General features: G+C 22.0%; 1 protein-coding gene across 3 annotated transcripts in view; it reads left to right on the top strand.

Moving 5' to 3' along the window:
- The window catches only part of LOC122508155 (solute carrier family 41 member 1-like), a 41222-nt gene that overhangs the window by 8214 nt on the left and 19214 nt on the right, over nucleotides 1-13794 (top strand). The window contains exon 1 of one of the 3 annotated variants that reach the window (XM_043621292.1): nucleotides 3692-4895. The exons of the other annotated variants lie outside the window; for them this stretch is intronic. The gene's annotated coding sequence lies outside the window, so the exon portion shown is untranslated. Of the gene's footprint in view, nucleotides 1-3691; nucleotides 4896-13794 lie in introns of those variants that run through there. 3 annotated transcript variants of the gene reach the window in all.

The following is a 13794-nucleotide window of genomic DNA, read 5'->3' as shown; positions in this document are numbered from 1 at the left end:
GTCTTCAAGAATTTAGCCTAATTTTTAAAAAGAAGAATTAAATTTTTTTAAAAAGCGTGACGTACTGTGAAGAAAGGTGACTAAGAAGCTAAATCTTGTAGGTTATGTCGGTTATTTTTTCATCTTGAGTGAAAATATAAAAAAAAACTAGTTCGCAAAGTTATCATATTTTTCTAAAATGAAGAGAAATTTGTATTAAATATTTTATTTATATAAAATTTTATTATTAAATTAATTAAATTAAACAGTTTTCGATGCTAACTTCAGGGACATTATTTCTTCGTTGCGCTTCTTAAGTATATTTTATGCATTTTATTGTGTACAAAATATACAAAACAATGTAGGACATCCATCAAAACATCAAATCATTACGAAACATATATAAAATTCCAAGAAATAACAATTGACAATATTTCTCAGAATTATCGATTAAGGGCTAAAAATTGTAATCCTTATCTAGATTGATTAATAAGAAATAATTTTTAACATAATTGTTGTAATTTTCGTCTCTTCAATATATACATAAATGATGACGTTTGAAAGCAGCCTTGAATGATTTATTTGATATCAGAAATCTTGTTAAAAAAAAAAATTTTCTCTTAATCTACTTTTCAACTTTGAATAAGCATTTACGTCAGTAGACAATACGAATATTTATCATGGTATCAACATCAATCTCGGATAATTGCACTTTACTTTATCGCAACAAACTTGGGCGCGTACATTTCCGTCATGACTTTTTTTATAAATTATAGTAAAGTTGTCATCGTTTAAGTTATATGCAAAAATTATTTTCTTCCCATGGGAGAAGAAGAGATTAATTTTTATTGTATTCCATCTAATTTTCTCTTTACTGCAAAAACAATATAAGTGTCTTAAGGGCATTCTGGAGAAAATTATTTCTTATTTATAGAAGGAAAAGGGTCAAATTGAGGCAAAAAACGTATTTACGTATCAAAAGTTTCCAATAAGCAAATGTTTTGATACGTTTTTTGTCTCAAAATCAAATAAATCGAATAAAATATTTATCAAATCAATATTTGCTGTATATCATCCAGTATTAATATATTAATTAAAACTCAACATTTTCTGAATAAACAATTTTAAGTTTTAATTAATTTATCAAAACAAATAAATATTCACTTAAATGAAATAATATATTTATTTAATCCAAAATAAATTATATTTGAATCAATACATCATTTGAGTATTTGAAGCAAATAATTATTAATATATCATTGACTTAAATAAAAATTATTCAATTCAAGTAAATATTTATTTGATAATAGACAAGTAATCGTTTATTTAAATCGAAAATAAATTTTTATCAGTGTATACAGTGTTCATCTAAATTATAATTGCAGTGTATAATAATAAATTATAAAATCAATTTCCGGTAAATTAGAAATTTTAACGAAATTAGAGTCGATCGAGCTCGTTGAAGTAAATTAGCTATCAAAAACATAAATGCGGAAGAGTGACGAGTTGATGATGTATACATAATTTCTGATTTAAATACGGAACTCTCGCCTGGATATTTGCAACCCGCTCTACATGAAAGGTGAACGGGAAATCAATCTCTCGGTGCTTTTCCTCGAAGAGCAACCAGAAATTATTATTATATTATTATTATTATTATTATATTATTATTATTATTATTATTATTATTATTATTATTATTATTATTATTATTATTATTATTATTATTATTATTAAATTAGAAATAATAAATAATAATTTTTAAATATTAATAATTATTATGTCATTACGGCTGGCTTTTAAATTCTATCAAGTTTTAAGAAAAAAATCAAAAAAGGGGTCAGAATATTTTCTGATCATTGATTTCCTCTCAAAAAATTACTGTAATAAAATTAATTTTATGCAAGATTTAAATCAATTATCATCATATTTTAGGACCAATAAACAATTTTTTTAAATGAATTCAGGGTTGCCACGCAACTTTCACTTAAATATTTAAAAATTAATTCAACTTTAAAAGAATTGCGTTTATAATTTCCATAAGCAGATGAACTTCAAGCAGAAATTCAATTATTTTCAAAAAGTAGTAAAATTCTTCTCAAAAATTCAATTATTTTCAAAAATTTTAATAAAATTCTTGGCAAGATTTTAATTATTTTTAAAAACTTTTCTCAATTCAATGATTTTTAATATCCACTATTTTAATAAAAATGCCTAAAAATACCTAAAATTTAATTATTGACAAAAGTTTAAAAAAATTCTCTTCAAAATTTCAATTATCTTTATAAATAATAAAACTTTTCTCTAAATTTCAGTTATTTTAAAAAACAATGTAATAAAATTCTTGGCAAAATTTCAATTATTTTCAAAAAATTTTCTCAATTCAATCAAATTTTCTACAGAGATTCAATTATTTTAATTTAAGTATTATTTTCAATACATTTTTAATTAAATTTATTTAAAGAATTAAATTATTTTCAAAAATTTTAATTAAATTCTTGGCGTAACAATTCAATTTTTTTTCAAAATAATTTAAATAAAATTCTTCGCAGAAATCCAATTATGTTTAAAAATTTACAAAAATTCTCGTCAAAATTTCAATTATCTTTATAAATAATAAAATTTTTCTCCAAAATTCAATTATATTTTCAAAAATTTTAATAAAATCCTTGGCAGAATTTTTCAATTATTTTTAATACAATTTTAAATCAAATTTCTCAAAAAATGATATTTATTCATAAAAAATTTATTAAAATTTGTCGAGAGAATTCAATTATTTAAAAATTTGTTGATAAAATTTTTTATAAAAATTCAATTTTAAAAAACATTTAATTGTTTAATAAAATATTTATTTTTGTAGTTAAATAATGGAATGCTCGTAGAGTTTTCTAATAAATATTGATTCAAAAATGAATTTCAAATTAAATTTTTTGAAAATTTGAACTTTATTCATACTTCTGTAGAATTAATTTTTCACTAATTACTAAGTGTAATGGAATTTTTTTAAAGTTATTTGAAGTTTTTATTGTCTATAATATATATTTGATTGAAGAATTTTCGAGTAACAATTTTTTATAAGTTTAATTTGTATAAAAAAATAATGATTAAATATTTATTTAAAAATGAAGTCAGGGAATTTGAAAAGAATTTGAAAATTGGAATTTGGAAAAATAATAATGATTAAATGTTTATTTATTTAATAATAGCCAAGTAATTGGTTATTTGATAATTAAATCATTTTTTTCAGTGTAAGAAATACGATTTTGTTTTTTATGATTCAAATATATATTTATATTTAAGATTTTAATACTTCTTGCTGCGAATTATAAAAAATTTTTTGAAAAATGTATTTTTTTTGTTGAAAAAAGTCGTAATAACAAAACGCATAATAGTGTTATAATAGAAACTTGGAAGATGATCTTGGCACCAGTTTAGTGCTGCGGTTTGACCACCTACACCCCTGTCTCCTCCTGTAATCACAATCATTAAACATTTATGTATATGTTCGTATTTATATATATAAAACCACACATATAGATATAATGCAAGTTTACTTATTTATTTTATACAAAGATATGATATATATAAATTATATGTATACACACATGTACATAGTAAATGTTCATTGAATTGTAAAAGTGTATGTACACACGTGTCATGACGATAATATGGTCAAGCACAGCGCAACTGTGAATGATAGTTAGATCTGTCAGTGCCAACTATCCCTCTCAGCGGAGTGTTTAGATTTTTTTCGATGTCATTTTAGTGCTGTAGTTAAATTAGTTTTTCGTACTTTTTCATTTTTTCCCTCGAAACTATATTTGCTAAATTCGCAACTCATATGTCTATTTATTGCATAGAATTTAAATATACCGGAAATAAAGAAATTTTATTTGAATCTCGTAATAAATAGAAAGGGTATATCAATTATATGTGTGGCTATATGTAAAGTTGAGTCTAGAGTATTCTTTTGGCATCAGGTGATCCTCTCAGGAAGAAGAAATTTCGATCTCATATTTTTGCTTAGCCAATTCAGGTTCTAATGAAACTTCGACCTCGGCTTCCAAACGATGGAAATTTGTCATTTCCGCTGTCTTTAGTAATGACACTGGTCATATGCATTATAGGGAGCACACCGCGAACGTGAAAGTTTGCTCATTTCTATAATTTATTGACAAATTTTTTTCTGCACTATTGGAAAAATTGTTTGCCGAACGAAAATTTACTGCAGTTCTCCAATTGTTTGCAAATTATTTTCGAAAAGTTTTTTTGGATTGTTTCTCGAATTGTTCTTCGAATTGTTTTCGAATTGTTCTTCGAATAGTTTTTCGAATTATTTTCAAATTATTTTCGAAGAAGAGTTATGCTTTTATGGACAAGAAGAAGAAAATTATTTTCGCCTGTTTTTCTGTCAAGAAGTAATCAAAAATCACAGTGAAGAAATAATCTTCAATGCGAAGAAAAGTTGTATCTAATAGAAGAGAAGTTTTCTTCTGATGAAGAAAAGAGAAATAGTGAAAATTTGAACAATTGATTATTGATTTAAAAAATTGCGATTTAAAACTAGAAAATAAAAAATTAACTGATGTTTTCCAGGACAAAAATAATAAGATAATTTGTTGGGGAAAATTAGAAAGTTTTAAATGACAGTTTTGTGGACAAGACGAAAAAAATCTCGTCGGACACGTAAATTATGTGGTTTTAAAAATAACTTGAGATAATTTAATTGCATTTGTGTTAAAAAGCAAAAAAAAAAAAAAAAGTGTTAAAAGTGTTGAAAAAGTGGCAAGTTGTATAAAGGAGAGTCGTGTTCTTTCTTCCTCCTATTGTCTCAATTAAGTTTCGTGAGGAAAATGATTTAAGTGTGAAGTCAATGATGGGTTTAGACTCGAGGAAATCCACCTTTAGCTGATAACGTAAGTTTTTTTATATCTACGAAATTTCATCTGGAAAAAAATTTTATTTGCTTCAAATAACCGATTAGTTGTCTATTATCTTTACTCTCTAATAATAGTTAAAACTGTCCAACAAGAATTATTTTCACTTAGTACTAGAATATTGTAAAATTTTTACAAAATTAAATTATAAAACAGTATTTTAAGGATTGTTTGCTCTTTGCTGTAATAAAATTGAAAAAATATGTTGCATTCCGACATGCACCGACAGGTTTCACTGTATGTTAAAAATCTGATATTAATTTAGATTAAAGGAATATAGAAAATATAAATATTTACAATTTCATGTGAATGAAAATGATAAAAATCGTAAAAGTTGAAAATATTTGTGCCTAATGTAAAGTAAAAAGAATTTATTTTCTATAAATAACAATGGCTGTATAATTATTCATATTTTGATATGAAATTGAAAGAAATCGAGGAAGATTTGTTTGAGTAGGTTATAAAATGTAAATCACATAAACTCTATATACTGACTCTCTGTACCCGCTCGAGTTAAGTGTATTATTCTTTGTGATAGGCTTAGCTTGATCTAATTGACATTGTAACCGTGTGCTCACGCGACTTCTAACGCACTTCGTATCATTTTAATTGCAATTAAAAATTTACTCAATAGTGTAACACTTGCGATAGATCTAGGGTCAATAACCAACACTTCATCTCATTTAACTTGTCAACTAAACAATTTTACAAAATATTTGACAAAATTCCTGCTCTTTTCTGTATTTTTAAATTGAACTTGCCTTTTAAATTAGAACTTAATTTCTTCAATGAAAGAGTAACCGAACGTTTTTATATTTTTAACTACCATCAACAGGTACGACAGGAACTGACTTTATAATTGCAATAATTAAAATAAAAGTTCTTTTTTAATTTTCTATACTTTATTTATAGTATAAATTCGAGTTTTGAATCAAAATAATAAGTTTTAGTTTCTACCAGATAAATGCAGTATTTTCTTCCAGTATTTAATATAGAAAATCAAAAAAGGTCGCAGTTTTTTAAAAAAAGTAGTAAAAAAAATTCAAAAAATTCGAAGGTCTGCATAACTCTAAAGGTCTAAGGTCAAGTTCACAGTGATCTTATTTAGAAAGTTGACTTTTTCGTTTTTGTTCAAATCTCATTTCAATTATCTTTTAGCAAAAAGGAATTTTCAAAAGAAAAAGGAAAAAATTCTTAAAAACTGGTAATGATATCAACAGCTATTTTAATGCTGAACATCTTTCAAGATTCGTTCATAATAAGATATTGCACAATAAGTTGAAAATTTACACCACTGTGCAGGCTTCGTTCTCATCCATAGTAAAACCTACATTTACTGATATTTTTTACGATTTGCTATTATTTGGATACTTTTTTTAAATTTGTAACACTTTTCTCTATGTTTGGAAATTTACACTTCGTTAAAGTTTCTAATGGATGGAATCAAAAAGTTATTCTCAAAAATTAAACCTAAATTCTTAGAAACAATTTAAAAAATTTTAATAAAATTCTCTCAAACCATTCAATGTTATTAACAAAAAAAATTTTCGAAAAAATACCAATTATTTAGAAAGATTTTTATAAAATTCATCGCAGGGATTTTAATTATTTTCATAAATAATAAAATTCATCTCGGGAATTCAATTATTTTCAATACAATTTTAATAAAATTTAATAAATTCGATGCAAAAATTCAAATATTTTTATAACTGTAATAAAACTCGTCTCGCAATATTTCACTTATTTTTAAAACAATTTTAATGGAATTCCTCGAAAAAGATAATTATTCTTAAAAATTTTATAAAAATTCATCAAAAGAATTCAATTATTTAAAAAATTTTAATATAATTTTGTTTATTAGAATTTATTAATTATTTTCAATACATTTTTAATGAAATTTCTTGAATTAAACTATTTTCAAATTTTTTTTTATAAGTTCTTCGTAACAATTCGATTATTTTCAAAAAATTTTATTACAGTTCTTTGTAGAAATTTAATTAATGTCAACAATTTTTTGAAATTCAATGATTTTCAATATTTACAATTTCAATAAAATTTCTCAAATGAATTAAATTATTTGAAAAAAATTTTTAAAAACTTCTTCGCAAGAACTCCGTTGCAAATGAATTTTTATTTTTAATACAAATTTTTAATTTTTGTATCTATTGTTTTCAGAAATAATAAAATTTTAAGAGGAATTCAATTATTAAATTAATTTAATTTAATTTCTGTTATTATTTTTAATGCATTTTAGAATAAATTCTTCGAAAGAATTCAATTATTTAAAAAAATTTTCTTAAAATTCTTTATAAGAATTCTATTTTAAGAAATATTCAATTATTCAATAAATTATTTATTTTTGTATTTAAATAATTCGAATTTTCATAGAACTATCTAAATTCTTCGAAAATTGCAGTTATTCTTGAAAATTTTATAAAAATTATTTATGAAAATTCCACGAAAAATGTAATTATTCTAAAAAATGTAATTAAAATTCGTCGAAAGAATTCAATTATTTCTAGAAACTGTAAAAAAAATTCGACTCAAGAATCCGATTATTTTCATAAATAGAAAAATTCTTAAAATTTCTTAAAATTTATTATTTTTAAAAAAATTCTTCACAAAAATTCAATTATCTTATAAATTTGCATAAAATTCTAAAAAACAGTTCAATTATTTTCAAATACAATAAAATTTTTCCCATAAATTTAATTATATTTAAAATCTATTTTAAATTGTTCCCCACAGTTGAATTAATTTCAAAAATTTTAATAAAATTCTACGCAAACATTTAATTATTTTCATAAATAATAACATTCTTTGAAAGGATTCAATCACTTTTATAAATAATAATTGAAATAGTAATTGAAAAAATTCTTTGTTTAATTCAATTATTTTCCAAATTTTTAATTAAAATTATTAAAAAAAACATTATTTTCAAAAAAATTTAAAGAAACTCGTGAAAAGAATTTAATTATTCATAAAAACATGATGCTGAAGTCCGCAACGTTTTTAAAAACGAAATCGAAAAAATAATGGGACGTTTTTTTATTTTTGATTCTAAATCATGTTATTTTTTAATAATTGTATCTTAAGCAACAATTAATTTCTTAAAAATTAAGAAACATGAAAATTAGAGATAAATTGAACCTGAAAAAAAATTCTTTTTTGATTTTTCGTTTTTAAAAACGTTGCGGACACATCATCTTCATATAAAAACTGTAATAAAACTTTTGGAAGCCATTTGTAGATTTATTAATGTTCGAAATGAAATAAATTTAAATTTGATGAGAAAAAAACAACCGGTGAAAATTAGGAAATAAACGCGGGAATTTTGTTAAACGAAAATAGTAGACACTCTGAATACGTTAATTTTACATTTCGAAAAGATTTCTAGATTATAATACATACAATATAAATGAGTTAAAGTTTGACGTATACGTAATTTACGACACTAATGATGGATATAATAGAAAGTAAATTGATACGAAATCTCATACGATTTGGCATTTCCGGTTAAAATAAATTGTTGATAAATTTGTTGACCCTAGTGAAATGTGTATGTAAGTGTTGTAATTGTAAGAGAGTAAAGAGAGACAATAATAAGCAGGTGAATAATAATAAGAGCAACCGTCTGGGTCTGAGTCTTGCTCTCGGTTCACACAGGGACATTTGTGTATAGCAGCTACTTATCATCGAGCCCTTTAGCTCAACCAATCCAATTCAAATGTAATACAAGTGTAATACAAACGTTTAACCGGGTAATCAGAAAAGTGGGCCTCCATAGATGTGACCTAGTCAAGAGTTACTGGAATACAAATTATTCTACCCCATCCACAGCAATGTATGTTATGTATTTTATAATATACAAACGCACGCAAGTGCATCTCTGGCGAATACAGGCGAATATGAAGCAAGGTATATACACTTGAGAGTCAACGATGACCCCAATGGATCCCTTCGAAGTCGAAATCTACACACTCAGCTGATATGATGCGAGGCAATAATTTGTATCACAGCCTTGGCCACATTGCGACAAAGAGACAAGAGACAAGACGTACTTTACTGCAAATCACGAAAACTTTTTATTCTCATTCACATCAGAGAAAGTTGTTATACTTTCTTTCTTATTCGAGAAGAGAATACTGTAAAAAGTTAATCTTACTTTCAGTCCACTTTTCACTAAAACTGTTATGTTTAGGTACATTAGAACCATTTTTCACTGAATTTTAAGCCTTACTGCCTAAAAGTAGCTTGTTTTTAAATTTCAAACCATAGCAGGGTTGCCACAAGTCTGAGAAATCAGGGAAACGTCAGGGAGTTTTATTAAAAGTAATTGGAAAAAAAATTAAATGTTTACCTTGAAAAAAGCTGGAAAAGGCAGGGAATTTTGATCGAAATCTTGAAAAATTGTTGTCTTCTAAAGTTTATTCTTGAAATCTAATTTCACTTAAATATTTCAAAATTAATTCAATTTTAAAAGAGTTGCGTTTATAATTTTTATAAGTAGATGAACTTCAAAAGATTTTTGTTTAAAATTTTGTAAAATTTCAATTTTAAATGAATTTAATTAGAAGTATAAAAAAACTTAGATTTGACAAAAATTTTTAAATCTAAAATTCTTCTAAAATTAGTTAAATTTTTTAATATATATTTTACTGATTACTAAAAATAATGGATTTATACAAGATTTTAGTTAAAAACACTAAAACAAATTGAATTTTAATAGAAATGATTGCAGAAATTCAATTACATTTTCAAACGAAGTAAAATTCTTCTTCAAAATTCCATGATTTTCGAAAAATTTTAATAAAATTCTTGGCAAAATTTTAATTATTTTCAAAAACTTTCCTCAATTCAATAATTTTTAATATCTACTACTTTGATCAAAATTAGGAAAAGAATTCAATTAGTTAAAAAAAATTTTAATAAAATTCTACGCAAATATTTTATTATTTTCGTAAATAATAGCAAATTTCACAGGAATTCAATTATTTATAAATTGTTTTCATATATTATTCAATTATTTTCATGAATAATAATAACACTTTTTACAGGGATTCAATTATTTTCTTAAATAATAAAACTCAATGCTGAATTTCAATTATTTTTAATACAATTTTAATGGAATTCCTTAAAAAATGTAATTATTCCTAAAATTTTATCAAAATTTACCTTTGCTACAATTTATTTATCAGAGTTATAAAGTATTATTTTCAATACATTTTAAATTAAATTTTTTTTAAGAATTAAATTATTTTCAAAAATTTTAATGCATTTCTTTTTAACAATTCAATTTTTTTTCAAATAATTTTAATAAAATTCTACGTAGAAATTTAATTAATTTCAATAATTTATAAAAATTTAATCATTTTCAATTCCTACCATTTTAATAAAAGTATTCAATTTATTTGAAAAGAAATATTAAAATTCGTCTCAATAAGAATTCAATTATTTTCAAAAAGTAATCAAATTCTTTGAATGAAATTCAAATATGGTCAAAAGTTTAAAAAAATTCTCTTCAAAATTTCAATTATCTTTATAAATAATAAAATTTTTCTCCAAAATTCAGTTCTTTTTAAAAAATGTAATAAAATTCTTCGCAGAAATCCAATTATATTTAAAAGTTAACAAAAATTCTCGTCAAAATTTCAATTATCTTTGTAAATAATAAATTTTTTCTCCGAAATTCAATTATTTTCAAAACTTTTAATAAAATTCTTGGCAGGATTTCAATTATTTTAAATACTTTTGAAAAATAATAAAATACTTTGGAGAAATTAAATTATTTTCAAAATTTTTTAAAAAGTCTCGTCAAGAAGTAAATTATCTTTGTAAACATATAGCGAAATTCTTCTCAAGAATTATATTATTGTCAAAAATTTCAATAACATTCTTTGGCAAAATTCCAATTATTTAAACAAAATGGAAGAATTATAATGACTAAATATTTATTTTAAAAAGAAGTTATTATATAATGTTTATAATAAATAAATGTATAAATATTGTCATAACTAGAATATGAATATATTATACAAAGAATTATAAGTATATATGGTTTATATATATTGTAAAGTGGAAATGTCATAATACTGTCAGACATCAAGTAGTAAAATACGTGTTTTAGTGTCCGTACTCTGTTTCCATTTCTCCGAAAATAAAAATCATAAAAATTAAAAATAATACTCTTTCACTCTCTACATCTAAATCATGTGAAATTTTTCACGAATATAATTCAAATTTGCCGTGTATGTTTATTAATTGAATACATAAATCACTTCTATAAAATAATGCGTTTTGATAATAGTTGATGAGTAATTTCCAAGAATTGCATCATCTTAATACATTTTTACTTAATGGACATTTCTTTAGATTATAGTATTAAATAGCATAGAGGCAGGTATTTGTAATTGCTATTAGAATTCGCTAGAAACGAGATACATATGGATATTATGTAAATTTTTCTTTAAGCCGCGAGTCGTAATAACATTTTAATTAAGTTTTTTTTCACACTCCAGATCGAGTATTTTTTTACGGATTTAAGATGAATGTGGAAAATGCCTTACACTTCATCACTCTATTAACATTTACAAAATATTCTAATATTTAAATAATGAAATTTAAATTCAATATTTAAATTCTTCTCCGAAATTCAATTTTTTTCAAAAAATTTAATAAAAGTCTTGGCAAAATTTTAATCATTTTCAAAAATTCTCCTCATTTCAATTATTTTTAATATCTATTTTAATAAAATTTTGCAAAAGAATTTAATTATTTAAACAAAATTTTAATAAAAATTTCACAGGAATTCAATTAGTTACCATTTTTTTTATAAAATTTCTTCCCACCAATTCAATTATTTTTAATTTTTTAATGAAGTTTCTCGAAAGAATTCAAATATATTCAGAGAATTAAAAAAATTAGTTCTCAGAAATTCAATTATTTAGAAAAATTGAAATAAAATTCTTTTAAAAATTCTATTATTTAAAAAAAATTTTGACAAAATTCTTTACAAGATTTAGTTATTAAAATTGCAATTTTAATAAATTTTTCCTATACAATTCAATTATTTTCAATAATTCTTCTTGAGAATTCAATTATTAATACAAATAATACATTCTTTTATGGGAATTCAATTATTTAAATAAAATTTGAATAAAATTCTTCGCAAGAAATCAATTATTTTCAAAAATAATAACATTTTTCTTGACAATTCAATTATTTAAAAAAATGTTGAAAAAATGCTTTATAAATTTGAAAGATTATAATAAAATTGATCATAGAATAAAATAATTTTCGCAAAATATAACATTCTTCCTAGGAATACAATTATTGTCAAAACTGTTTATAAAAATCTTCGAAACAATTCAATCATTATTTTCGTTAAAAATAAAATGTTTCGAAACAATTCAATTATTTAAGAATTTTTAATAAAATTCTTCCCAAAAATTCAATTCTTTTCGAAAATAAATTTAATGAAATTTCTGAATGGAATTTAATTATTTTTAAAAAGTTTTAAAAAATTCTGAGAAATTCAATTATTTAAAAATAAATTTAAATTAATTTCTTCATCACAAGAAATTGATTATTTTTATTTAAAATAAAATTCTTCGAAATAATTCAATTATTTTCGTAAAAAATAAAATTCTTCCCAAGAATTAAATTCTTTTCAAAAATAAAACTTTTCACAAGAATTTAATTATTTAAAAGAAAATTTAATATAATTCTTCTTCAGATTTCAATTATTTTCAATTTTTTTAATGAAATTTCTCGATGGAATTTAATTATTTTCAAAAAGTTTTAAAAAATTCCGAGAAATTCAATTATTTAAAAAAATTTAAATAAAATTCTTCACAAGGAATTGATTATTTTCATAAAAAATAAAATTCTTCGAAACGATTCAACTATTTTCGTAAAAAATATAATTCTTTAAAACAATTCAATTATTTAAGAAATTTTTATAAAATTCTTCCCAAAAATTAAATTCTTGTAAAAAATAAAATTTCTCACAAGAATTCAATTATTTAAAAGAAAATTTAATACAATTCTTCTTCAGATTTCAATTATTTTCAATTTTTTTAATGAAATTTCTCGATTAAAAAATTCTAAGAAATTCAATTATTTAAATAAAATTCTTCACAAGAAATTGATAATTTTTATAAAAAATAAAATTTTTCGAAACAATTCAATTATTTTTGTAATAAATAAAGTTCTTCGAAACAATTCAATTATTTAAGAAATTTTAATAAAATTCTTCCCAAAATTAAATTTTTCAAAGGAATTTAATTATTTAAAAAAAAGGTTTAATAAAATTTTTCTTCAGATTTCAATTATTTTCCATTTTTTAAATGAAATTTATGGATAGAATTTAATTATTTTCAAAAAGTTTTAAAAACATCTGAGAAATTCAATTATTTAAAAAAATTTAAATAAAATGCTTTACAAGAAATTGATTATTTTTATAAAAAATAAAATTCTTCGAAACAATTTAATTATTTAAAAAATTTCAATTCAATTACTTTTTAAAAATTTCGATAAAATTCTTTCTTAAAAATTACATTTTAAGAAATATTCAATTATTTAATAAATTATTAATTTTTGTATTAAAATAATTGAATGCTCGAAAAATTTGCTATAAAAAATTGATCTAAAAACGAATTTCACTTAAAATTTCAAATTATAATTCAATATGAAAAGCATTATTGTGTGGTTTTTGAGAAATAATTGAATTTTAAAAAGGGTTCAAAATTAAAATCTTTGAAAATTTGAATTTATAGTTAAAATATTTTTTGAGTGTCTAATATTATTTTTAGAGTGAATCAGAATATTTTTTAGTCATGGAAAAAGTCAAAATTTTGTCTGGAATTAAATTTTTGTA

This window comes from Leptopilina heterotoma, unplaced genomic scaffold (assembly GCF_015476425.1).
Source record: "Leptopilina heterotoma isolate Lh14 unplaced genomic scaffold, ASM1547642v1 Lhet_53, whole genome shotgun sequence".
Taxonomy (NCBI): Eukaryota; Metazoa; Arthropoda; class Insecta; order Hymenoptera; family Figitidae; genus Leptopilina; species Leptopilina heterotoma.
The sequence above is the reverse complement of the archived record's forward strand: the minus strand, read 5'-3'. Positions and strand labels throughout refer to the sequence as shown.